This window comes from Oculina patagonica, chromosome 14, assembly GCF_052425735.1.
Source record: "Oculina patagonica isolate OP01 chromosome 14, crgOcupat, whole genome shotgun sequence".
Classification (NCBI taxonomy): Eukaryota; Metazoa; Cnidaria; class Anthozoa; order Scleractinia; family Oculinidae; genus Oculina; species Oculina patagonica.
In genome coordinates, this window is record NC_135771.1 from 7,429,784 (window position 1) to 7,454,823 (window position 25,040).

Consider the following 25,040-nt stretch of genomic DNA (forward strand, 5'->3'; position numbering starts at 1 on the left):
TTATCACATAAAGGGCAAAATTTGTACAAAGAAAAACCTTTGAAGGCCTCGCTGTCGAGTAACCGGTTGGCAAGAATATACGCTCGTATCAAAATGACCACATAAACAATTAACAGAAAAGAAAACGCCTGCAGTAATGGTAAACCGGCATAAAAAAGCTTGTATAATTCACAGATAATAGTTCCTTCACAGAGGAAAATAAAAACAGTTTAACTGTCGTCTAAATTCACTCAAAATAATCCACCCGTGCGCAATAGTACAAAACAAAAAAAACCATAAACACAACTTTAATTGCTATTGTGTGCTCACTGGAGGCCGCACGGTTTATTATTGACTGCAGACGTACAAGGAGTCAAATATCTTGAAAATAACGAAAAAAACCTGATTGACATAAAGAACCTAGAAAAACAAACTAGGAAAGTACCAACAAGCATCCATAGGATGAAAAAACCTCACCGCGCTCGTAGCGGAAACGCAGAGGAAAAACCCCAGCCCTATGGATAGTACTCTCCGACCTGCTGGGCTCGTAGTCCGGCGGCATAGCTCAAAATTTCGGCTGAATTGTGCACTTCTTGTTACCAGCCTGAAGTTTGGCACCCAGCGCGAGACTATCGAAGTAAACATTTTAAGCTGTAGAACCACCTCGACAGAGACGCTGTTTCCATGGAAACTGCATTTAATGAGCTACCTGTGGAAAGCGATTTTCTGCATGTTTAAGGGGAGATATGGATATGTCGGCGTGTAGGGATGCCCAGGAGCGGCCCTGCCGAGATGTACAACGGAATAAAATGCCATCGCCATGGTAACCGCATCTTAATTATGCAACTTATGCATTGTTTGTAAGTTCAGATCAGGAAATTGAACAACAAATCACTCATCATTAATTCCTTTCTTCTGTTAGTTAATCTGTCCATAATTATACTCCATTTTCCAGCTTATTTTCACTAAATTATAATAAGCAAACTTCTTATTTTTTTTGTCTGTGTGTCTGTGTGTTGCTGTGTTTTGTTATCTTAGTCCTATCTAATGCACTTTATTTATTTCAATTTAGGGTGTAAATGAAGTGTTGTGTTTTGTTGTTGTGTTGTTTGCTGTGTTTAATACTTCTCTATAGAGGTACAATGTTGAAATTTGCCATGTGTTAATATGGCAACCTAGATAACTGCTGAGTTGATATAGCTTATCACCGCTAGCGGCTCTAGTGACATACACATGGCTATAGATATTGTGTCTTTTTAGATCAAAATGCTGTCTGAAAACTATTATCTTAAACATTTTTCATGACACGCACAGACACACAGTGAAGTCCATGGCAAATAAGCCTTACAGCACTCGCATCTATATATTGTTGCTACAGCTGGTCTTGGCTAGGATGAGCTCTTGACAGAACATTGCAGCACCAGGCAGTGTGCACTGTATCCGTCGCCATGTTTCCTCGCTGAACGTCCAGTCCCATTCTTTTGGGTGCGATACCTTGGTTCCTCTATCAGATAAAGATATTGATTATCGAGGCTACCTCCGCGATTCTGTATAGTATACCGAGGTTTACTTTTGTCTGTAACGCAGGCTAAAAGGACTCGTGATGGGGCAGCATGTGGGTGCTTGTCTTCATCATTAGGTTCAAACTGTCTGAGGACCAACCTCGCTAGTTTAGGCCCAGATACCATCCACTTCAGTAACACACTTGGATTCTCTATCAGGCCTATCGGCCCGCCGTCCTCTTTGATAAGTTCAAATTGTATACGGATTGTGGTTTCTTTCTTACTTCTCCACGTGCAAATCGAATCAGCTTCTTCTCCCTTCTGAACAGATTTCACATACTTCCTGCATTCCTGTTTCTGAACAATAAAAAACTTGCTGCAGTTTCGATTCCTTAAGAGAGTACCTAGTGGGCGTAATATGTGCACAGTTGAGAAGCGATTCCGCTTTTTTTCCTGCTGTAGTGATCTTAGCTTGTGACAAAACTTGTATCGTTTAAATATTAATCGATATTATGTGAATTATAATTAATAACGTCACTGATTACGTCACTAATCCTAATTGATTTAATTACTCGCGATTGTATGGTGACTATCAGACGGACCAATTGATTTCGAACCTCATCACTGTTGTTTAACTGATCAATCCTGATAATTTCGATAGTCATGACAATAATAAAAGGTTTGAAGCTTTGGTCGTGTTATTTCACCAATACACTTCCTGCATTCCTGTTTCTGAAGAATAAAAAAACTTGCTGCAATTTCCTTAAGAGAGTACCTAGTGCGCGTAATATGTGCACAGTTGAGAAGCGATTCCGCTTTTTTTCCTGCTGTAGTGATCTTAGCTTGTGACAATACAATACAATACAATACAATACAATACAATAGTCGTTTAATGTGTCATACACTTAGCAGTAAGGTGTGACATTACAGAAATGTCACACCAGCTAGTTTACAGGTATTCCACCTAAATTAGTTAAGAAAAAATAAAATAAAATAAAATAAAAATAATGATAATAAGTGAATAAATAAATAAAACTATTTTAGTCAGGATGATGAGATAAAATCTAAAGTAATTATTATATATACAATATGCTGTACAATAAATCCGCTTGACAAAACTTCAACCCATCCACTGCCAGCGAGCCAGTCCCAAAAAGTCTTAATGCCGCCTGCTCGAAGTGAAGACCACCAAGCATGACTTCCAGCTTATCTTTCTATGTTCTATCCTTCTGAGCCCACTCGACTGTTTTTGCTAAAGTAAAGAGCGGCTGATCGCAAGCAATAACCATAGTTTGTCCCGGACTTACGTACTCTACGGCTTTGCCAATAGCAGTTATCATCACCTCGGAATGTGTGCAATCTAAAAAAGGCAGTAGAGAGCTTTTACACTTTTAACACTTGAGGGATACTAGCTCTATGGTGCTTGCACGAATTATTCGTTTCCCCTAAGTGGCTTGTCCCCCCTAAAAGAAACAGCATTTTCTGTCCTACAGTCGTACTAGCAATACCACATCTCGTGCGCTTTTCAATATCGCCTGGTTATGCGATGCGTTTCCTTCAATTTGCTTTTTTCCTACGGAAGCGTTTTCAATTTGCTAGTATTTTACTACCCTGAAGTTATTGATACTTATGTTTGCAGGCCGTGACTTAATTTTCGCAATTTTCGCAAATCGCGAAATTAAAGATCCCGCGACCCGCAAAAAAAATATTTTTACATATTTTTATTGTATTTTTATGTTTTAAATGTATTATAGTACGTGGTACGACAAAGCCCATAAGGCATGGTGCCTTAAACGCGTCTCGGCAATTCTCTCTCCTGCATCTGGCTCTGGTAAGTCTATGTGAAGTTCTTTAGTCTCATAAAACTCTGTAAATCCTTTTCAAGGGTGAAATATCCAGCACTACGGTTGTTCTGTTTCGAGTTTGCTGGACATTCACTATTCTCGCTTGTATGTTCTTGGCAAAATACGCATTTGCTTCAGCATTTTGGCCTGATGATTTCTTCATATAGTTTTTTTTTACTGGAAGACAACGGCCCAGTAATACCAGCTGGTCACTGAAAATCCGTTAACAATTTTCCCTTTTGCCTGTGCTAAAATGCCACTGCGAAAATAATATTGCCACAACACGGGCAAAGGAAGACAATTAACAGCAAGTAACAAATTTGCATACAATTTTTGCACGCATAATTATCCACTAGTTTTTGTTTTTGTTTGTAGAAATGTCTCATTAATACAACAAAATTAATTTTTTTAGAAGTAAATGTTGAAATTAATACGAAGGTTTCACTTTTTTTGCAGAAATGATCGAGTCATTCCTGAGTTACTAAAAGACGACGTACGTCTTCGCAAGGGTCTCAGCGAGGAAAAAACTTGAAAGCCATTTACAGGCAATACGGTGAAAACTGAGAGTGGTTCTATAGCAGAAGTTAATTACCATATGCATGCATATCTTTATTGTTCTGCAAAATATGAGAGTAGTAACAAAAATTACACAATTTTTCAGCTATGCCGCCGGACTATCGGTCTTATTACATTCCTAATGATTTCTAAACTGAGAGCAAAGGTTCAAAATTATCTTTAACGTATCCATCTTTAGCATTTTAACTTTGCCAACGACCGTGTCTCTTAAAGAATTCATCAACAATCCCTGCATCGGCGGCAGCAGTGGCTCCTCCGGCCCTAAGACTGTGAAGACGTATGCGGGAAACGTCAGTGATGTCCTTGAAAGCGTCCTTAACGATCTCTCTGGCACTAGTGTAGCTTAAGCCCTGACACCGAACTGTCGAAGTGGACCGAGGAGACGAGAGGGCTCTGAACAAGGGTAAATCCTCACAAAGATCAATTTTTGCGGCAGCAATGTATTGCTCTAAGGCCTTCACAGGACAAGTTTCCCGGTCTGATCTCGCGATTGCAATCCAAGCCCCATCACGGGATTGGTCTGTCTTGGACGATTCTAGAAATATGGACACATAAGTAGGAAAGAACTTTATGTCACAAGCTCTTATGGCGCATAAGACGAAAAAATCCAGCAAAACCTATAAGACATAGAGCTACTGTTCTCAGATCCGACAAAGAAGGACGCATCTGAAATCTTGGAATTAACAAGCGTCTTTAACATTTCCGGAGTGATGGGTTCCTTCTTCGATTTCGGTTTCCCCAGGATCCTTTGGGAAGCGCTGACCAAAGAAGCAACCATGGGATGTACTGAGACCTTCGGCAAACCGGCCAACTGTTGAGCCCAGTCGATACTGTCAACTGCATTGAGAACTGGTGAAGGAGAATTCGCATCGAGGATAAGGCATTGAAGGTTGACCGCAACATGGAAAGAGTTGGCTGGCATGTGAATAAAACAATTGGACGAAGCCCAATGTTTCCATCGTTTAAAACCGGCCAAGTAACTGCGGATAGAACAATCTGCTTTGAACGCCAGCACAGTTACCTGGACGTGGCTAGCCAACGGCTGCAGATGATCAGGAATTGGGGAACATCCTTCGCGCCACATCTCCGAGTGGAACACATCTAAAATTAAAGAAAAGAACTAACAACCAACCAAAAAAAGGAAACTATTAAAAGATCAAACACTGCGCAAAAAGTAATCAGAATAACAACAAACTAGGTTTCAAAAGAACAAAAAACATGAACAGGCACAAAAAGAAAAATAACCCAACTTTCTGGGCGCAAAAAGTAGCCAAAAAATATCATGCACAGATGGTCCAAAACTCATCAGACGCAAATATAACTAACGTCCCGGACGGACACAGAAGGTCCTATACCTCTTGGGCGCTAGAGGCCTCTTACTTTTAAGGAACAGGAATTCCGATTCCTCTAGAGCGTAAATAAGCCTCTGAAATTTTGGGCAAAGACGGTCTTGAACTTCTTAGGCCCAACCTGTCGGGCACAGAAGGCCCCATTCTCCTCGAGACAGACATTTGGACACATATAGTCCCAAATCCTCGGGCGCAAAAAAAACCCTTAAAATATTTGGGCACAGATGGCCCCGCTTTTCACGGGCGCAAAAAGCCCCTAAAAGATTTGGGCACAGATTGTCCTATTCTTCTCGGGTGCAAAAAAGGCCCCTAACATATTCGGGCACAGATGGTCCAACACTTTGCGGGTACAAAAAAGGCCTCTAAAATATTTGGGCACAGATGGTCCCGTTCTTTACGGGCGCAAAAAGGCTCCGAAAATAAATAAATAATTGGTCACAGACGAAAATAACCTCCTAAAAACTACAAAACAAGGTACATCGTCCTAACATCATAAATAATCGCATCTGAAAAGGAAAGAAACAATTCTAATTATAAGAAGATAAAAATAAAATTCAGTCGCCTCCTCGGAAGAACACCAAGATGAAGAAATTAGCATACAACCACTCCTAAAATACTCAACCAAATCCCTAGATAGTTCATACCGACGAGAGAATATTTTCCCGCTAATTTTTCAAAAACGTGAAAAAAAATTCGACTCTCGTCTAAATTCACTCAATATAATCCACCCGTGCGCAATAGTACAAAACAAAAAAAACCAAAACACAACTTTAATTGCTATTGTGTGCTCACTGGAGGCCGCACGGCTCAAGAGTACAAAGAAAGACATGGATGGCAAAAAAACCTACGAAAATACAAAATACTAAAACAGAAGAAAAACCTAGCAGGCGAAATGAATTCTTAAAGCAAGCATTCTGAAATTCAAATTCTCATTACCAAACATACTATTACGTCTGCCAGAAATGAAAACTTCTTTAGCAGTTGGTAGGTCCATCCAGTCAACAACAAAATCAGAAAAATTATCACCACCGGCACTAATCATCGGCCAAAATGGAGCAGAATGCCACAAAGGAACGGAACAATCAGTGTCCCAGACGCTTGGTAGTTACGTATATGAAGTAACACTCGCGGAATAAGGCAAATATGGGGGACAGGCATAATTGTTCTCCCCCGCCCAGTCCATTACAAATGAATCAATACCTTCTGAACCCGGATTCCAAAATCTAGAATTTTTAATCTAGAAAGCTTAGCATTTAAATAATTTGCAAAATGATCGATAGAGTGCGGCCCCAAACTAAATCAATGTTTTGAAATGTATTCCACGAAAGACCCCAGTCATCGGAATCATAAATGCGGCTGAGAAAATCAGCCTTGTCATTCTGAAATCTTGGGATCCATTCCATCTCGATCGATATACCGCGAGAACAGCAAATGTTAAAAATAGACAAAGTTTCGGACTGTAAATGACCTTTGCTGCTGGCAGATGAAATGATCCTAGGAACTTTCTGGTTGTCCGTGAACCATTTTACAGTCAAGCCCGACAACTGGTCTAGCAAGGATAAAAGAACAAATTTAACAGCCAAGAGTTCCCGCATAGTGGAACTCGTGCGCATTTCCTTGTCGGACCACGTACCCGAAACTAAATCCTGACCGCATTGAACGAAATAGACACCAAAACCAGTGTCACTTGCATCAGAATAAACAACGGCAACAGCACTAGATTTAGGTGACATAGGCTTTCCATTAATAAAGTCGATATTGTTTTGCCAAATAAAAGTTCATTGCGAATCTCAGGGGACACGTACAAAGGTTGATCCCAGGAGGTTCTTTGCTCAATGGCGGCATAACACTGAATTTCTTGTCAACAATCTCGTAATATTACGTACCAACAGCACATGCGACATCGATATAATTTGCCCTGTAAGACCTCTGGCTGAAATATTGCTACGTTGAAGGCAAACATCATTGGAAGATTTCAGTTTGTGTATTCGCTCTTCAGGAATAAGAATCAAACCCGTTTAAAGTCCAGCACCGAACCCAGAAAAACTGACATCTGAACGCGCTCCCAATTCGATTTTTCATCATTAGGTGTAAAATCAGCCGAAGAAAGATCGTTGTGGACTTGAACACTAATGTTTTTGGCACTTTGAAAAGACAAATTTCCCCCGATGCCATCATCAAGATACATCAAGGCCAAATGGCCGCGACCCCTTCAAAACTCAGTTAACTAACCGGCGCATCACTTTGGTAAAAATATAAGGTGCTGAAGTTAGGCCAAAAGGCAGCACCTTAAACTCGTAGAATTTCATCACGCCGTCTATGAAGGCGATTTGAACGACAGAAACTTCATATGCTCTTCACAAATGTCAATGTGATGATAAGCCGATTTAAGATCGAAAGAGAAGACAAACATTCCAAGTGCATTTGAAGAACAGTTCTTAAGTCTTCATATTTGATGGACTTCTTAACAATAAACTTATTTAGATGACACAAATCTAAAAAAAGACGCAGTTTCCCAGATGATTGAACAGCAAAATGAAGCGGATTACAAAATTGCGGGTAGTATCTGACTTCTCTTATACAACCACGTTCAATAAGTTCTGAAATTGCTTCTCGAACAAAGGTGTCCCGACGAAGGGCTGATGATCTGTTTTCAATCGAATATGGGAAAAGGAGATTCCTTGAAAATAATCTTGTAACCGTTTTGTATAATGTCAAGAACAAAGTCAGACTGGCCTTGACTGAATCACGCCAAAATGTAAAGTAAGCATGCAATTTTTCCCGTGAAAAGCTGGATCCTTCGACGCCCTGTTCAAATTCTGACTGCTCCAATAAATCAAGATTTTGCTCCTGAAGACGAAGGTTTATCTTTGGTGTTGCACATATTGGCCCAATCTCGTTTACCGAATCGATAACACAAGTCGAAGGCTCTAAATGAGTTAAAGGAGTATCGACCTTGGGGACGAAAATAACTAGAAGCTGAAGGAAAAGAGCCAGACGAACCGCCAAATCTGGGAGCGCTAAAGGTCTAAGGCGCAGTAGAGGAAACTTTTGGGCTGGTTTTTCTCTGCTTTTCTTGCAATGATTTAATTCTAACACCAGCTCTTTTTTCCGCCTTTTTAATCTTTGAGGCGTCGGACTCGTCGTCGGCCAAATCATCGTTGACATATTCTTGGACCGTCGCCCAACCGAATTCAGATTTATCCGCCAATTTAATTATCTTCTGTCTATTATTAATCAAAGAAATACCTCTATTCAGCTCTTCCTTGGCTTTCGGAACATCTCCACTTTCAAGTGCTTTCAAGACTGAATTGCTTGTCTTGACAACTTTGCGATTAAGGGCCTGATTACATGAGCCGGGCTGGCTCGGTTTGCCGAGATGACTTTCAGCTCGGTATTACATGAGCCCGGTTAGCCGGGCTGGCCCGGTTTGCCGAGATGACTTTCAGCCCGCTTTTAGCATAAATGATCAGAGCACGAATGATCTTAATCACCTTTTTCCGGCAATAAAAAAATTATTTGGTGGTTAATTTTTTGCACTTATGCAGCTGGATGGGTTACGTTACCTCTACATCCTATTTAGAAGGAGTAGCATTGATTTTTTCGTCGGATATTGTGCTCGGAAGAGAAATTTAATGCTGGCCCGCTTAGCCGGGCTGGCCCGGTTAACGCGATTACATGGAAAATTTTCAGCCCGGCTAGCCGAGATCCCGGCCGGCATCGCGATACCGAGATCTCGGCTATAAACCGGGCTGGCCCGGTTGTCATGTAATCGCGAAGTTGATTTTTGTTGCGTTTAACAGACGTGCCGAGATCTCGGCAAACCGAGCCAGCCCGGCTCATGTAATCAGGCCCTAAAGCTTAACTGCTTCTCGTTCCATTTCTTCTTAAAGACGTAATTGTCCGGTTGGAGATCCGACGCAATCTGGACCGCTAAATCGGACTGTGCTTTAAGCAAATTGGTCTAAAGACCTTGAATTTGAGTGTTAATTGCCGTTAATATCGCATTTCTTTGTGCATCTAAAATGGCACTTAGCAGGTCCGGCGAAATAGATAGCTCCTTCTTGTTCCCCCATACGATCAACGGTGACTAAATCTAACTAACAACACGAATAAAATTCAGTCGCCTCCAGAAAAGAACACCAAGATGAAGAAATTAGCATACAACCAGTCCTAAAATACTCAACCAAATCCCAAGATAGTTCATACCGACGAGAGAATATTTCCCCGCTAGTTTTTCAAAAACGCGGAAAAATTCGATTTTATTCGCCTTTGCTTGCTAGTCATCCCAACCTTTAAAAGGAGAAACGTTTTGGTCACAACCGAAGAATTTGCTGAAAAGATAGCAGATATAAGTTCCGTGTGATTAGCAAATGTCATTGAGCGAGCAGGGAAATTATGCGTAAAACTCTTTATAACGATTAACAACCCCCAATAATTCCGCCTCATATTTAAAAACAAAAACGTATTTAGATCGCAATTGTGTGTTCCAAAGTTTATAATCTGGAGTAAGTCTGCTTTAAACTTTAGTTTTCAAAGTAATTTTTATCTCGAATTATTGATTTCTGTTGTCTTTCAAAATAACAGTTTTCTACCCTAAACCATTTTGCTAAGCAGTCAGTAAATACACGTTGTCTGGTGAGCGAAACTGCTTGTAGAAACCACATTTATTTTAGTGCAGAGACGACTGTAGTTCGATCGTCAGGAGAAATAACGAGTCTGGGCAAGAAGCACTCAGAACAGCGTGCTTATGAGAACAAACTAAGTCTACAGTCCAAAAGCATCTGCATGAAAAAAAAAAAAAAAAATGACCGGTACTAAATCCTGAAAAATGAAAATGGGAAAATGACGAAAAGCTGAGAATGATATCCAAACAGCAACCGGTAAATAGCGCGCATCAAAAACTGCATCGTCTCGATTTAATAATATCTCTCTCTATTTGCCAGAGTAGAAGACGAGTAAGTCAATTTCGGCAGTTGAATTCTTATTTTCTCGACAATCCAGACCTGCCACAAACTTTGCTGAAACACACGGTTTCGCGGTCGCCGGCAGATCACTGGAGTATTTGTTAACTATCAAATGCTCGCACATCCGGAATAGCTTAATTTTGGGTTTACATTTATTCTTAATTCTACAATGAATATATTAATATCTTGAATTCGTGTTGGTCAAGTCAGGCCTCGAGGGGTGCGAAAAATTAATCGCTATTTCGTTGCAAAACATCCTACTCTAACTTCTTAGTACAGAAACCAAGTTTTTTTCGTCCCAACCAGATTAGTCTAATTTCCCTTGCTTTTTCTTGAGCATAACAAGGCAGTCGAGCATATCTTATTTGAAAAAAAAAAACGACGGCCAATGTCGCTGTCCACTTTGCTTCTATCTTTGTCCCTGTCGTAATTTCACAGCAGCGGTCTTGTCGTTTGCCGTCATTTCAGTTTCTTTATGTTGCCGTTTCAGAGCCATGTCGCCTGACGGAATTTACCCCTAATATGGCCTCTCGATCGGGCAAGAAATCGGCCGCTCGTTGGAAGCATACAGCGCCAAAACCTCATCGAAATAAATAAATAAGGACAATTGACTTTTTATTCTTAATTTCATTTTAATTAAAATTCAATGGCCCATTGTGAAATGCAAAAATTAGATAAAATGTGACACCCCACGAGAAAACAGGGGGAAATGTGATAGCTCGCGCACAACACGCAAACACAGCACGCTTAGTGTTCTAAGACAAGCTTTATGCGCATATTTAGGGCGTATTTACTCGACACATACACGTATAGCCGTTGCATTTGCATTTCTCATTTTTGAGCTAAAAAAAATTACAAAGGGCAAATTCGACGGCTTAACGCGTATATTGCGACAACAATACAGGACACACCAGGTTTTGTTTCGGAGATTCGAACACGCTAAACAATTTGTTTTATTAGCGTGCTTATCGTGACACGCTAAGCGTGCGACAAAGCACACCATAACTGTGCCATAAAAATGGTCAGCAAAAGACACTTTAACCCCATAAGGCAGACAACCTAAGAAGAAAAAAACGAAAAAAAAGCAACCAAAATGTTTCCAAATAAAAGTCATTTCTCGAAGATAAATTGTGTCTTATGGTGGATTTCCACTGACGCGTAATTTTTCACGTGCGTTTAAGTGCGTTAAAAAAATTAGAGGCAATAGAGAGATGACGTTATACGGCAAACGCGAGCCTTTCTTTCATTTTGTTACCCTTAAACCGTATTCTAAAATTTCTCCCTTATAAAAAAGGGAAAAATCCCACATTCATGACAAACAAAAAGCTACTCATTTCTGTGTACAAATGCCAAACGGCGGACGACAAAAGTTAAATTTTTGCCGTTCGCGGGAAAACTAAAGGTCATGCCTTATCTCTCTAATGTATGAACGACTTGCGTGTCTCTAAATTTTTAAACCTACGTAAACGCACGTGAAAAATTACGCGTGAGTGGAAATCCAGCATAACTCCCTTTTTTAAAAAAGAGATACTTGAGGTTTGAAGAACTGACAATGGTAACACATTCCACTTTTCAAGGATCCTATTTAAGAAGTTAAACCTAAAAGTATCAGTCCTAGCATAAGTCTTTTTAAGTGTAAATTCATCCTTACCCCTGAAGAGGTACCTTTCAGAATGTGAATAAACTTGAATAAATGCCGGTGAAGAAGTGTCTATGCTAATTTACCCATTGAGGACTTTGGACGCGTGGAGGTGTATAAAGACTGTCGTTGTGAAGTTGTTTGCACAACGTACATGCTTGGTTCGTCGCTACACGTTGATAAAGCTTTTTCCGAAGGAAGTATTCTTTGTATGCTGTTTCACTGGCATCTAGATAGAGAAGATAATCGGCAAGGTGTTTAGGAGACGCGAAATCTTGTACATCAATGTAAGAATTGGGAATCGCAAGTGCTCTATAATCGGCGCCACCCATGACAATAGGCCCAATGTCATTGTCAATCGCGTTTTTCCAATATTTTTTCGTAATGTAATCTGGGCAGTTACCGTTCTCGAAAGCCAAATAAAACTTGTGTCGCCTTAGCAAAGAGTAACAAATTGGCGAGCGGCGTTGCCGTGGACAAGCACGACTGTCTCCGCACGCCCCATATATAGAAATACAAGAAGCTTGAGAAGCTTGAGAAGCTTAAAATCGGGCGCTTAATAATTAGCTATCTGTTTTGACTTGAAAGGCAGGGTACAGTACAGTAAAAATCACTGGAAAAACAGTCACTTAAACCTATTCAGGCGCGGGGGGGGGGGGGGGTAGGCTCTTACCTTTTTTGGCATTATTTGGCTTCGCGAGCATTTTTTTTACATTTTATCCCAAAAAGCACTGCTAGCATTATTTTGGATTTTCGACTGACTATTTGTCTAATTTTGTGTTAAAAAGCACAATCTGACTTTATTTATGGCGTCCAAAGATGCATTAGCCCTCATTTTAGGCAAAAGAGCCGTGGAGGCCTGGGGAATAGGTTTGATACGTCAGTGGTTGCCTTCTAGAAACCCAGTCCATCACACTCGTTCCAAGATGACGTCATCCACGTTGTCATCGAGGAACAATGGAAGTCAGCCAGCCAAGGCAGAGATAGCTCGAGAGCGTACTCTGACATCAAACATTGATCGTTACAATTTATTGTTGAAAAATGTAACTGAAAATCTGAAAAATGTAATATTCTATGTTAAAAAAAAATCGGAAAAAAGTGAGTCTTTTATGTTACCCACGAGCACTTTTTAAAAAAATTAGCATTATTTTAGCACTTTTTTGGCAAAAAAACGAGCACTTCTTTTAGCATTTAATGCTTTTTTTACGAGCACTTTCGGTAAGAGCCTAGCGGGGGGAGGGCGCTTTTGAGGCCCGCGCTGACTTTGGACGCTTATGACTTTTTCAAGATTCAACCAAACGCTGCCAAACTTTGCGCGTTTATCTAAAATTTATCTCGCAATAATTTGGTAGGATTAGTTATTGTGCCAGTAACTTGAAATCACCATGGCAACGTCATTTTGACAGGCTTGTTTTCCCAAATTTGAATTTTTCGTGTTTCTATTTAATAATGAAAATCTGGAATGTTTTCAAGATTGCATTATTACTTAATGACATAATGGTCTCAATTTATAAAAATATATTTCGCACAATACAAATGAACGATTGCACTAGACGTCTAGAAAATATAAATTTGTAACACTTAGCAAAGTGCAGCCTTTTCGCAATACTTAATAAAGGCGGGGTTTTTACCTGAAGACCAATTTTTCCAACGCTTTAGGTGGCTGACGCATTTCAGTATTTTCCAGCCCTTACACTTTAATGGAACAGTATACAACTCCTAATCAGGTAACTACTATTGTCAAGAAAATGATCACAGCTTATTATTGACCAATGATTAGGTATTTGTTTCATACCATTACTGTAATAGCAACTGGTGAAGAATAGTAGTACTGACCCAAAGTATAGGGGCTGGAAAATACTGAAAACCATTTCAGCCGCGTTTCAAGGAATCCAAAAAAGGTTTACTTATCCCATATATATTTGTTTTGCAATATTTTGTTAATTTTTGGACGATTTTGGGGGATGTCTGGGAGGCGATAGTTTTTCTCAAAGGATTAGTAAAATTTAGACAAATAAGAAATATTGGAGATTTAATGTAATTTTAAAATTTGAATTTGAAGTTAAAAATTGGTGGACGGACACCAAACAGTCTCCTGACAACCCGGAGTGCTCTTGCGAGGGGGTCAACTGTTTGGAGGTGTTTCCATTCTTTTCTTCAATCCCTTCTTTAAATCTCTTAAAGTTCCATTCAAATTCAGGTAGAACCCCACCTTAAGTTTTGCTCTTGTGAGAAAACAACAGAAGTCAAAGGTTGCGTGTTATAACCAAGCATGGATTTTAATTCTCCCTCCCTTTCCATCTCCTTAGCCTTTCACCCCCACCTGTCCCTCCCTTTCTACCCTTATTCAATTTAATGTTTGTTTACATTTCCTAACCAATTCAGTATCGTACTAATCTGTGCCAAGCAATCAGATAATAACAGAATTTGCCTTAATTTTGATCTCCCATACAAAGACCTTAGAGTATAAACCGCTAATAAAACAAAACACACTTGATAATAATTCTCTGAGGTTATACACCTTGCAGTATTAACGTACTAACGAACTTGATAACAAACCCCATGTCGTACTAAGGATTTTTACTGATCAACATAGAAAATAAGTTCACAATGGTTTGTTCCCAAAACGTTTTTTACTGTACAGAGGGTCTGTATATTGACCTGTAACTTGTATACCGTATTGAAAAATTCAGAACGAACCGACTTCTGCCCGCTACCATGATATCATGTTGAAAAATTAGCTCGTTCGAAACCGTAGCAAAATCGTTAGAGACAGACAAGATACAGCCGATTACTGGCAGTCTTTGAAAATCCTGAATTTCGTCAAAATGAGCCAAAATAAAGTTTTAAAATTTCCATTATCAATATGGTTCTTATCTTTTTATTCAATTCTATGAACTGCTTTTATGCAGTACTGTCCACAAAGATTTCAATTTCCTCAAAGTTTCGGGACAAATGGGTACAAAATATTTCGTGCAGTATGTAATTTGATTAAGCGAATGTTTTCACGTCTATAAATACTTCAAGCAGTGAATGAAAAACCGTTTTGTTTTCATCGATGAGAACCACTTTCAAATAGTTAATGCATAAAAAATAACAATCAGATCAGAATACAATAATTATTAATGTAAGGTCTCGCTATTATGTCTCGGCAGAGATACTTCTTTTTTTGCAAGTTCAAATGTATGCAAATTTCGTGTGAAATGTAATTCGATTCCATTGTCTTGTTTACAAACTCTTTCTTAAGAAAGTTGTATTTTCGTGAATAAAACCCATTGGCCTGTTTTGTTTTCCTGATCATGTTTGTCTGTGATTTTTACAAAACATGTGGTCTTTTTTTTTTCGGAACTTTAAGTTGTAGAAAAATTCCTATTTTGAACACAGATGTCACTTCCGGAATTTCTCATCTAGAATTCAATTGGTATTTAATTATAATTATTCGAAGTTTTCATTTTCAAGTCATCTTTTCATTCGATAGCTTTACTGATCTCGTAAAAAATTCCATTCAAGTTCACACCTATACTGTACATTGCCAATGTTTTGCTGACGTCTTGAGAAGTGTCTTACTAACGTCACTAGTCAAATCTAAAATACATATCCAAACCATGTTGTGCAAACATTCTACTCTTTTGTGACAGGCGACTTTGACGCCCAACTGTGCGGAAATGAAAATCGACATACTCCTTGTATAAAAAATAGTTTTAAAGTGGAGTCCGCCTCAAAAAAATGTACCGCCAGATCACACTGCTATTTGTAGAAACCAGCTGAAAGCGTCTAGTTTCAAAGTTTCCCACAAAAACATTGCGTGACATGAATGACGTTACCCCTTTTATTTACAAAAATAGCTTCAACTTGTCAAAGCAACTACAGTTTCACAATGGTGATTATTAGTACTTTACCCCTTAAGCTTTTTTCTCTGTCCTCCCGCCGAAGCAAAGAAGAGAACCAGATTGCAGATAAGCCCAAAAGTCGACCCAGTGTTCCGTCAACGATTTACTGTCAAAACTGAAATGAAACCGATTGGCCCAGGCTATCCCCGTCATTTTTAGCCGACAGGAGACTATCGTCTAGGACGACCAAAGGGTAAACTATAAATCGGCCACGCCCGATTAATTAATGTATTTTTGTAATTCCATGACGTATTTTTTTTCGCTCAGTTGCATGGCAGTTACTGACCAACCAAGCTACTTGTTTATCTTTGCCAGTTATTTCATAACCAGAAAGATTTTCTACAGAACCTTGCTTTAAAGATGCATATCTTCCGTAGGGTGGTGTATGAACCTCCGAATCTCTTCTGTATGACATTGTCCAGTTGAAGACACCCGCATAGCGTGCATCGTTAATGAATACGTTTAAAGGGTTCTCTAAAACGTAAAAGAACCAGATTTGCTGCCGATTTCTGCGGCGGGACAGAAGAGATAACGTCAAAAGCTTCATGTCACGGTGGTGGAAGCCAACAGCGTCCGCCTCTGATATCTTACTTCTGTTGTATGTCACCACACAACTTGGTATCTCGCAGTCCTTGAACGTTGTGTGGCCCTCCACAAATCGATAAAGAACTGGTCCCATATTGACATCATTCGGCCATTTGTCGCCAAAAAACGGCGTGTATAGCAATATCAGCTTCTTCAGTTCTTGTCTCCTGACTCGGGGTGACACAATCGTCTTTATAACATGCGTCTCTTCAAATAAAAATACGTTTCCAAAAAATACAATTAGGAAAACAAAACCAATTCCAATGGATACCGGGAAAAGATACACATTAGCGCAAACTGATCGAGACCAATCTTTTCTGAAAATTTTTAGTCTTGGGAGCGCCATCTAAGCGATGGATAAAGCAAACAAATATGCAGAGGGGAATTCTGTCTGCGCATGCGTAGCAAGAGATCTTACGAAGTTATCCACTGAAACGCACCTGCTCCTGGCGGTCGGTGCAGCGAGTAATTTGCTTCATGAGGACCTGATTGGTGGTAAATTTCTACAGGCGACACGTCTCTACCGTCGACCGGTTAGCTCAGTTGGTAGAGCGCCGGACTGCCGTGCGGGAGGTCTCGGGTTCGACTCCCAGACCGTACCAACACTCAGGGTCTTAAAATAATTGAGGAGAACGTGCTGCCTTTGTAATTACATCTGCAAATGGTTAGGCGTTCTAGTCTTCTCGGATAAGGACGATAAACGGTAGGCTTCGTCTCGTGCATCTTCAGTGTTTACAATCAGCAGGGGACGTTAAAGAACCCACACACTCATCGTAAAGAGTAGGGCATGAAGTTCCCGGTGTTGTGGTCTGTTTCTATTCTATGCGTTGGGTGGTGTGATGAGATCATATAGATGGACGGACAGCGGCTGCCAAAGGCGCCTGATATGCTGATGTCCGGTCTCATCCAATAAAATTCTAACTGTGAAGCGTATTGAGCTTTGTAAATGCGCTATATAAGCACCTATATCATTCATTCATAAATCGGCAACATGAAGTTAAAAGTTAGCAGTATGCAGGACGTGTGTCACATATCAACCTAGTAAATGGCCAAGCTCACAACGAGTCTCTCGTAGCTCAGTTGGTTAGAGCGCCCAACCGGTATCTGGGAGGCCATGGGTTCGATTCCCGTCGGGGATTTAGAATTTTTCTTTGTCCCATGCTCGTGTCATCGTTGAAAAATTCATCTTAATTATTTATCACCGGGCTTAAAATTTACCATCTTTATTATTTACTACACACTTGATGATTTCGACATTGCTGATCCTAGCAGTATGCAGGACGTGTGTCACATATCAACCTAGTAAATGGCCAAGCTCACCACGAGTCTCTCGTAGCTCATTGGGTTAGAGCGCCCAACCGGACCTGGGAGGCCATTTGTTCGATTCCCGTCGGGACTCACAATTTTTCTTTGCCCATGCTCGTGTCATTGTTGAAAAATCCATCTTCACTATTTAACACCGAGATTAAAATTTACCATATTATTATTTACTACACACTTGATGATTTCCACATTGCTGATCCTAGCAGTATGCAGGACGTGTGTCACATACTAGTAAATGGCCAAGCTCACCACGAGTCTCTCGTAGCTCAGTTGTTTATAGCGCCCAACCGGCATCTGGGAGGCCATGGGTTCCATTCCCGTCGGGGACTCACAATTTTTCTTTGCCCATGCTCGTGTCATTGTTGAAAAATTCATCTTCACTATTTATCACCGAGCTTAAAATTTACCATCTTTATTATTTACTACACACTTGATGATTTCGACATTGCTGATCCTAGCAGTATACAGGACGTGTGTCACATATCAACCTAGTAAATGGCCAAGCTCACTACGGGTCTGTCGTAGCTCAGTTGGTTAGAGCGCACCATGCTCGTGTCATTGTTGAAAAATTCATCTTCAATTATAAACTTGTACTTCTCGACAGGCATTGTGCCCGACAATGAAAATAGCTAAAGGTATATCGCTTTTTAAACGATAAAATCATGCATTCCTTGCGTGACGCGCTACTCGGAATAACTGTCTTTAGTCCAGTGATTTATGTTAATTTCAACAACTTGGTAATTTTCAATAAATCTTGTTGGGACTTATTCCTCATTCGCCAGAAACACAAATATATCTCAATTACCACAGTAATGACAACTTATATAGCAAACGTTTTAAAACCTTCAACATGAATGCATTTGCCATCTAATATTACTGACTCTCGTACAAGTAGCTTCTCTTAAGTACATCAAGGCCCGCACTTTCTCACCTGTGGTTATCACTAGTAGTATAGCATAGTTTGTTAAAGGTTTTTCGCTGACTGTGTTTTGATGTTAATTTTGAAGAGGTTTCGGCTATTGCTTAAGCCTTCATCAGTTAAATAATCAAAGCTGTAAGTTACAGTTGATAAATTTCTAATTAGGGATCTATAATTTTCATTTTTTTTTCTATAGACTCCCTCATCACTTGCTTTGTATGAAACAAAATAGATTTTAACACAAATATTGTATTGGGCGATGAAGCAATAAAGTTTAAGATGAGTTTTCTATGGGTTGATAACCCCTAACCACCAGTTGAGTAACTTTAACGTGTAAGGCGCTATTTAGATATATTTTGGCTGCGTGTGATAGGGAAACCATCATTCTGAGTGCTCTTTTAATGTTGAAGACATTTTTAAATTGTTTCTGACAAGCAGTTTTCCTCTTCAATAAATATTTTGCTAGTGGCCATATTTTAAGCTATTTTTATTGTTACTATTTTATCATATTGTTAAGTGGACTATCTAGAAAATATTTTGACGTTTGTGTTTTAATTCCGAGTGCTCTTTATGTTGAAGACATTTTTAAATTGTTTCTTACAAGCATTTTTCCTCTTCAATAAAGATTTTGCTAGTTATTATATTTTAGTCTGTTTTATTGTTACTTATTTAATTGCATTGATAAGTGGACTATCTATAATATATGATATATTTTGACATGTTGAAACTTCAAGTTAAAGTCAAGGTTTTTTGTTTAATGATCAGATTTGTTCTTTTACTAAACAACTTCTTACTCATAAATTAATCAAGCTCTTTTGTTTCATAGAGTGAAGATGATGAGATCATCAAAAAACCCCATTGTTGTCGTCGGTGTTGTTATTTTCATTCTCGTAATTATTGTAATATACATGAGTCAAAGAAATGAGATGATGAGGGTTTGGATGCCAGAGGGAGAGGCAAGAAACGACTCTGCGTTACGGACATCTGAAGTAAAAAGTAACCCCACAATGGCCCAAACCAGACTAAATGTGAGTAAACAAAACTTTTAGCAATTTAAAAAGGATTGATAGATATAACAATAACTTTTGACATTCAGCTAAAGAGTGTTCTATTTAAACATGTTTTTAACCAGTAATAACCTACTTGTGGAAGTCATAACTTAGTCCCTTGGTCTTTTCGGTAGAAAAAGGCGAGAAATCCTTGGCAACGTTGACGTAGAATTATTAATTTTTATTGTTATTGTTTTAAAGGGAGATGGAACGGCTAATTACAAAGGCGAAGAAGCTAGCAAGAGAAACTTTGAACAAAAACACCGACTAAAAAATTTCTGCGATAAAAGAGAGCGTGAAGAACTTAATACGAGGGATTTAAAGCACCTTTTCGTCTTTGCGAAACACAATATCTTATTCTGCCTGGTACCAAAGGTTGCATCCCGGCAATGGATGCCCCTGTTGGGGGGACCTGGAGCGTATGGCTCTACTGTGGAAAATTTTCCACCAGAAAAAGCCCAGCAGATGCTTCAAAATTTTTACAGCTCATGTTTGTACGAGAACCTTTCGAGCGGCTTTTGTCGGCGTACAAAGATAAATATGTGCATCCGAGACCGATTGATAAAGACATCTATATAACGGGGTATGGAAGAAAGATCATCCGTAACTTTAGACCCAACGCTTCCCAGGCAGATCTGCAGAGTGGTTACGGCGTGAAGTGGCCAGAATTCGTAGAGTATATAATAAATGGAGGTAATAAAGAGGATTGGCACTGGGGAAATTATGAGGATATCTGCGGGTCTTGCTACGTTGATTATGACTTTGTGGAACATTAATGAGATCTGGAAGAAGACGCTAGATATGTTCTTGAGCAAGCTAACTTAACTCAGCTAAAATTTCCAAAGGTTCTCACAGCAAAAACTAAAGATGAACTAGTACAGTACTACTCACAGATACCAAAAGATTGGATAAAGCGCCTTTATAACGTCTATCAAAGCAGTTTCGAAGTGTTTGGCTATTCTTTTCCCGGACCCTTGGTAAACTTGCTAGATTCGTCTTAAAAGTTGCGTTAAAAAACCCAGTTTATACATTTATAGCAAATTTTGTTATCTCATAACAACAACTTTGAGGTATTTACGTATCCTTTTTACAAGACCCTTTGTCAACTTGGACTTAATTTTATCGCCAATATTGTATTTAAATACATTCGTCAGTGTAGGTTTTTTTGATTCTGTGGTGCTCTGTATTGAAGCCGTATCAATTGTTAAAATCCATCATTTATTTATAGCGCGTGCGATTGGTCGGAACACATCACGTGATGCAGCCAAAGCTGATGAATATTATTTTATACTCATTCTTTCGGCGGCTGAGAAAGTGGAGGATAAGGCCTGAGGCTAAAAGGTTGTCTGAAAAAATGAACAGTCGGCCGAGAAAGGGAGCTTGGAGGGCAACTGTGAAATTTTGAGGATGATCTTTCAGTTAAGGGCATTCTCCTGCAATGTACTAGCTAGCCAGAACGTGTTTATTAAGTTTATAATACTCCGGTAATTTTCTACAACACGCAAATTGATTGGTTTAAGTTATTGTCTGGGCACTGTGATTTGATTAAAAAATTAGACCTTCAAATGTGAATTTGTTCATTTGTTTTGCACTCATAAAATCGGGCGACAGAACAGCTTAGCCTTTTTGGCGCCTGGGGCGAACTAACATAACATTGCCGGGATACAGAGCTTGCGCAAACACAGAAATGGTTGCTAAGGTAAACATTTGCTACGCCGGCAGCATTTTCGACGAATCGAGCACCTTCGTCCTTCACCGTGCAAGCCTACAATTTGAGCAAGAAATCCAAGTGTGAAGGGCGTTTATTAACCCTGTAAATCACAATATCATTGTACAAACTCTGCTAACCGATCTGCATACATTTCCTTTAGCACAGGTGCCAATTTATATGTAATATAAATGCAAGTTAATGTGACAACTATGAAGGGAGATCACAGAAGCTAGCTATAAGAGCTCTCTACTCGAATATACAGGTCGGTCACGCAATATGCAGGCAAAACTATCCCTCTTGCGTTACATTCAATGTCAAATTCACTCGCTGTACCCGTGTGACATGCTATTCCGGGCTGGCCAATCACACTGCCGCTTTTCCTTTATGTCAATCAAGACCATGGGCCTCTGGCAGTAGTTTTAATTCAAGTTCTCTGAGGTCGCAAAACGGTTGACACAAAAATTCCCACCCACCTAACCCTCTTCGTTTTTCTTTAAGTCAAGCATTTTTTTATTTGTTTACTGATTTTCACTACCGATGTGTTAGTTCAAGGAAGTAGTTTTCAACTTCCAAAATAGTTAACATAAATTAATTACCCAAAAGTGTCCAACGCAAACTGTTATCCACATTACTTACAATTACAGTAATTTACACTTAATACATGCCAACTCAACTCAAGTAGCTCGTATTAAGACTTAGGACTAATAGTGTTCCGGCTGATTATCGAAAGTTTTCTTTCATAATTTTCATATTATTTTGCCAAACACAACCAAATAAAGAAATAAGTTGGATAAAAAGATTTTACAGAGCAAGAAAAAGCAAGTATTGGAGGAAGGAGTACAGGATTACAAAGGTGAAAATGGATTAAAGTTCATCAAATTTGATTTTGTGACAAGATGTCAAGAAATCAAAATTGCCATTCTGTTGTAATTTTGAATCTTCTAGATATTATTTTTTTTTTCTTTTTAGTCGATATTTCTACGTTTTCATCACTTTTGGTGTTTTTCCTTTCTATTTCAAAATAATAAAACAAGTCTATAGCAAGCTAAGGGCCATACTGATCCGATAAAAATGCGATGATATCAGCCGGGACACAACTCCTCTGTTAACTCTATAATGATATCACACTCCGTATATCTCCAATAAGAAATGTTTGCATATTTGTATCAATAACAAAATCATTTATCCATATGAAAAAAATAATTGTTGCAAAAATATACTAAACAGTTAATAATACAGTAAATAAACAGTTAATAATACAGTTAATAATACAGCAGATAATAATGTTACAGTGAAGAAACTAAAAAGCTATGACCATGATATTATAACAAAAATTATGTTAACCTTAGTACAAAGCATTTCATAAAGCGATAAAAAAACCTTATTCACAAAGCATTCATGATCATAATGCGTGTTTTACAAATGATGACAATAGGTTCCAGCATTTATTTATCAAATGACTCCTTTAACCCCATTCAGACCGGGTTTATTGCTCCAACATATTCCTTCATGAATGTAATTTATTTTTGGCCGCTTCCTTTCGCGATCACAGTCTATATTGGCGCCAAGATGAGACTTCACTTATCACCGTTGAGTTAAATATAACGTAAAACTCTGATAATAAGTCCTGGGATTATTTTTGTTCGAAGAACTTTTTAGTGGCCAGGTTTTTTTTATCGGGTGTACTCATTTTTGAAACAGCTTAACATCGAAATAAATTTTAGTTGATATATAATAATACACAAAACAATTTTTTTCAATTATAAGATGGGTATTAAAAATTTATGTTGACAAGTCATGTCTTCTTTACCAGCGTACCGTCAAACGGTTTTACGGGTAACATCGAACAACTTCAACGTTGCTCAACTTGGCACTGCGATGCAATGCCAATATCACGTTCTATATATAGTGCCAATTTCACGTATCGGCGCTTCCAATTTCACTTCTCTCGACTGCCAATTACGTGTTTCTGTGCTTCCAATTTCGCTTATCTCGACTGTCAATTTTCATGTATCTGCAATGCCAATATAATGTTCTATAGTGCAATTTCACGTATCGGCGCATCCAATTTCACTTCTCTCGACTGCCAATTACGTGTTTCTGTGCTTCCAATTTCGCTTTTGTCGAGTGCCAATTTTCCTGTATTTGCAATGCCAATATCGCGTTTCTACAGTGCCAATTTCACGTACCGGCGCTTCCAATTTGGCTTTTCTCGTCTACCAATTTTCCTGTACCTAGAGTGCCAATATCACGTTTCTACAGTACCAATTTCACGTATCGGCGCTTTCAATTTCAATTTTCGCGACTGCCAATTACGTTTCTGTGTGGCCAATTTCTTTTTTCTCGACAGCCAATTTCATAATTTCATGTATCTGCCAATTTCGCTTTTCTCGACTGCCAATTTTTTCTGTATCTGCAATGCCAATATCACGTTTTTGCAGTGCCAATTTCACGTATCGTCGCTTCCAATTTCGCTTTTCTCAACTGCCAATTTTCCTGTATCTGCAATGCCAATATCACGTTTCTGCAGTGCCAATTTCACGTATCGGCGCTTCCAATTTCACTTTTCTCGACTGCTAATTACATGACTTACATGCTTCTGTGCTTCCAATTTCGTTTTTCTCGACTGCCAATTTCATGTATCTGCCAATTTCACTTTTCTCGACTACTATTTACATGTTTCTGGGATACCAATTTAGGTTTCTGCACGGCGCGCCATTATCACGTTTCTACAATGCCAATTTCACGTTTCTTTTAAAAACTCCCAATCCCACGTTCTGCGATGCAATTTCACTTTACTCGACTACCAATTTCATGTTTCTATAATGTCAATTTAATGTTTATGCACTGCTGATTTCATGTTTCTGCAATGCTAATCACAATTTCTGCACTGCCAATTTCACGTTTCTGTACTGCTAATTTCACTATTCTAAACTGCCAATTTCATGTATCTACAATCTCGCGTCATCCGAATAGACGTCGTAAGCGTCCACGGGAGAGACGAAAATTGACGTACACATGCACGTATTTCCTAGAAAGGAAGTTCTCGAATGACAACCGAAGCCTGGTAGTATTCCAAGTGAATTGGAATACGAATTTGTCGGATTCTGCTCGACTCGATATCCAGACCGCATTTCTATCAAATTCCTCCAAGAGTGGTGAAGGCTCTTCGCAAGATCTTGCAGGATCCTAGCATCAAGGCCACCGCGATGAACTTTGAACTTTTCCAAAGAGCGTTTGGGATAAAAGAAGACTTTTTTAAATACCGATTCCTGTATTCATATTCAGTGAATATTTCAAGGTAAGTCTGCCAAATCCTCTATCACAAAGTCCTTTATTTTTGTGGCTTTTGGAATTTACGTTTAAGGACCTTAAAATAATAATAAGAAAGAATGAATAGAATTTCAGAATTCAAAGGGAGGTTTAGTGAATGACAAAGGAAGATAGGTGCGAAAAATATCAATGACTTTGGATTGTTGCATTTTTTTCGGTACGATGAGCTTATGTGAACAATTTAAGTAATGAGCAAATGTAACTCCAAAACACAATGAATGCTGCGTCCAATCCACCCCCCCCCCCCCCCCCCGCCTCACCCCAAAGGCTCATATCATTTTCAGTGGTTTCCAAAACCAAGCCGGGTACCATTTGTCAAAACCATACTTGTTCCACTACCCTTGGTCTGTATTTGTCCCGTTTTCAATTCAATG

The 25,040-nt window shown here is 39.1% G+C and overlaps 1 protein-coding gene and 2 pseudogenes across 2 annotated transcripts in view; 2 read left to right on the top strand and 1 right to left on the bottom strand.

Annotated features, from left to right (window-relative positions):
- LOC144638335 (uncharacterized) overlaps nt 1-25,040 on the top strand; it is a 265,610-nt gene that overhangs the window by 54,227 nt on the left and 186,343 nt on the right. The gene's annotated exons all lie outside the window — the stretch shown is intronic.
- LOC144639093 (glycoprotein 3-alpha-L-fucosyltransferase A-like) lies at nt 11,196-16,677 on the bottom strand (annotated as a pseudogene).
- Nucleotides 18,205-20,623, top strand: LOC144637965 (carbohydrate sulfotransferase 11-like; annotated as a pseudogene). Its single transcript, XR_013567838.1, has 2 exons — nt 18,205-19,601; nt 19,824-20,623. The product of XR_013567838.1 is annotated as a carbohydrate sulfotransferase 11-like (transcript).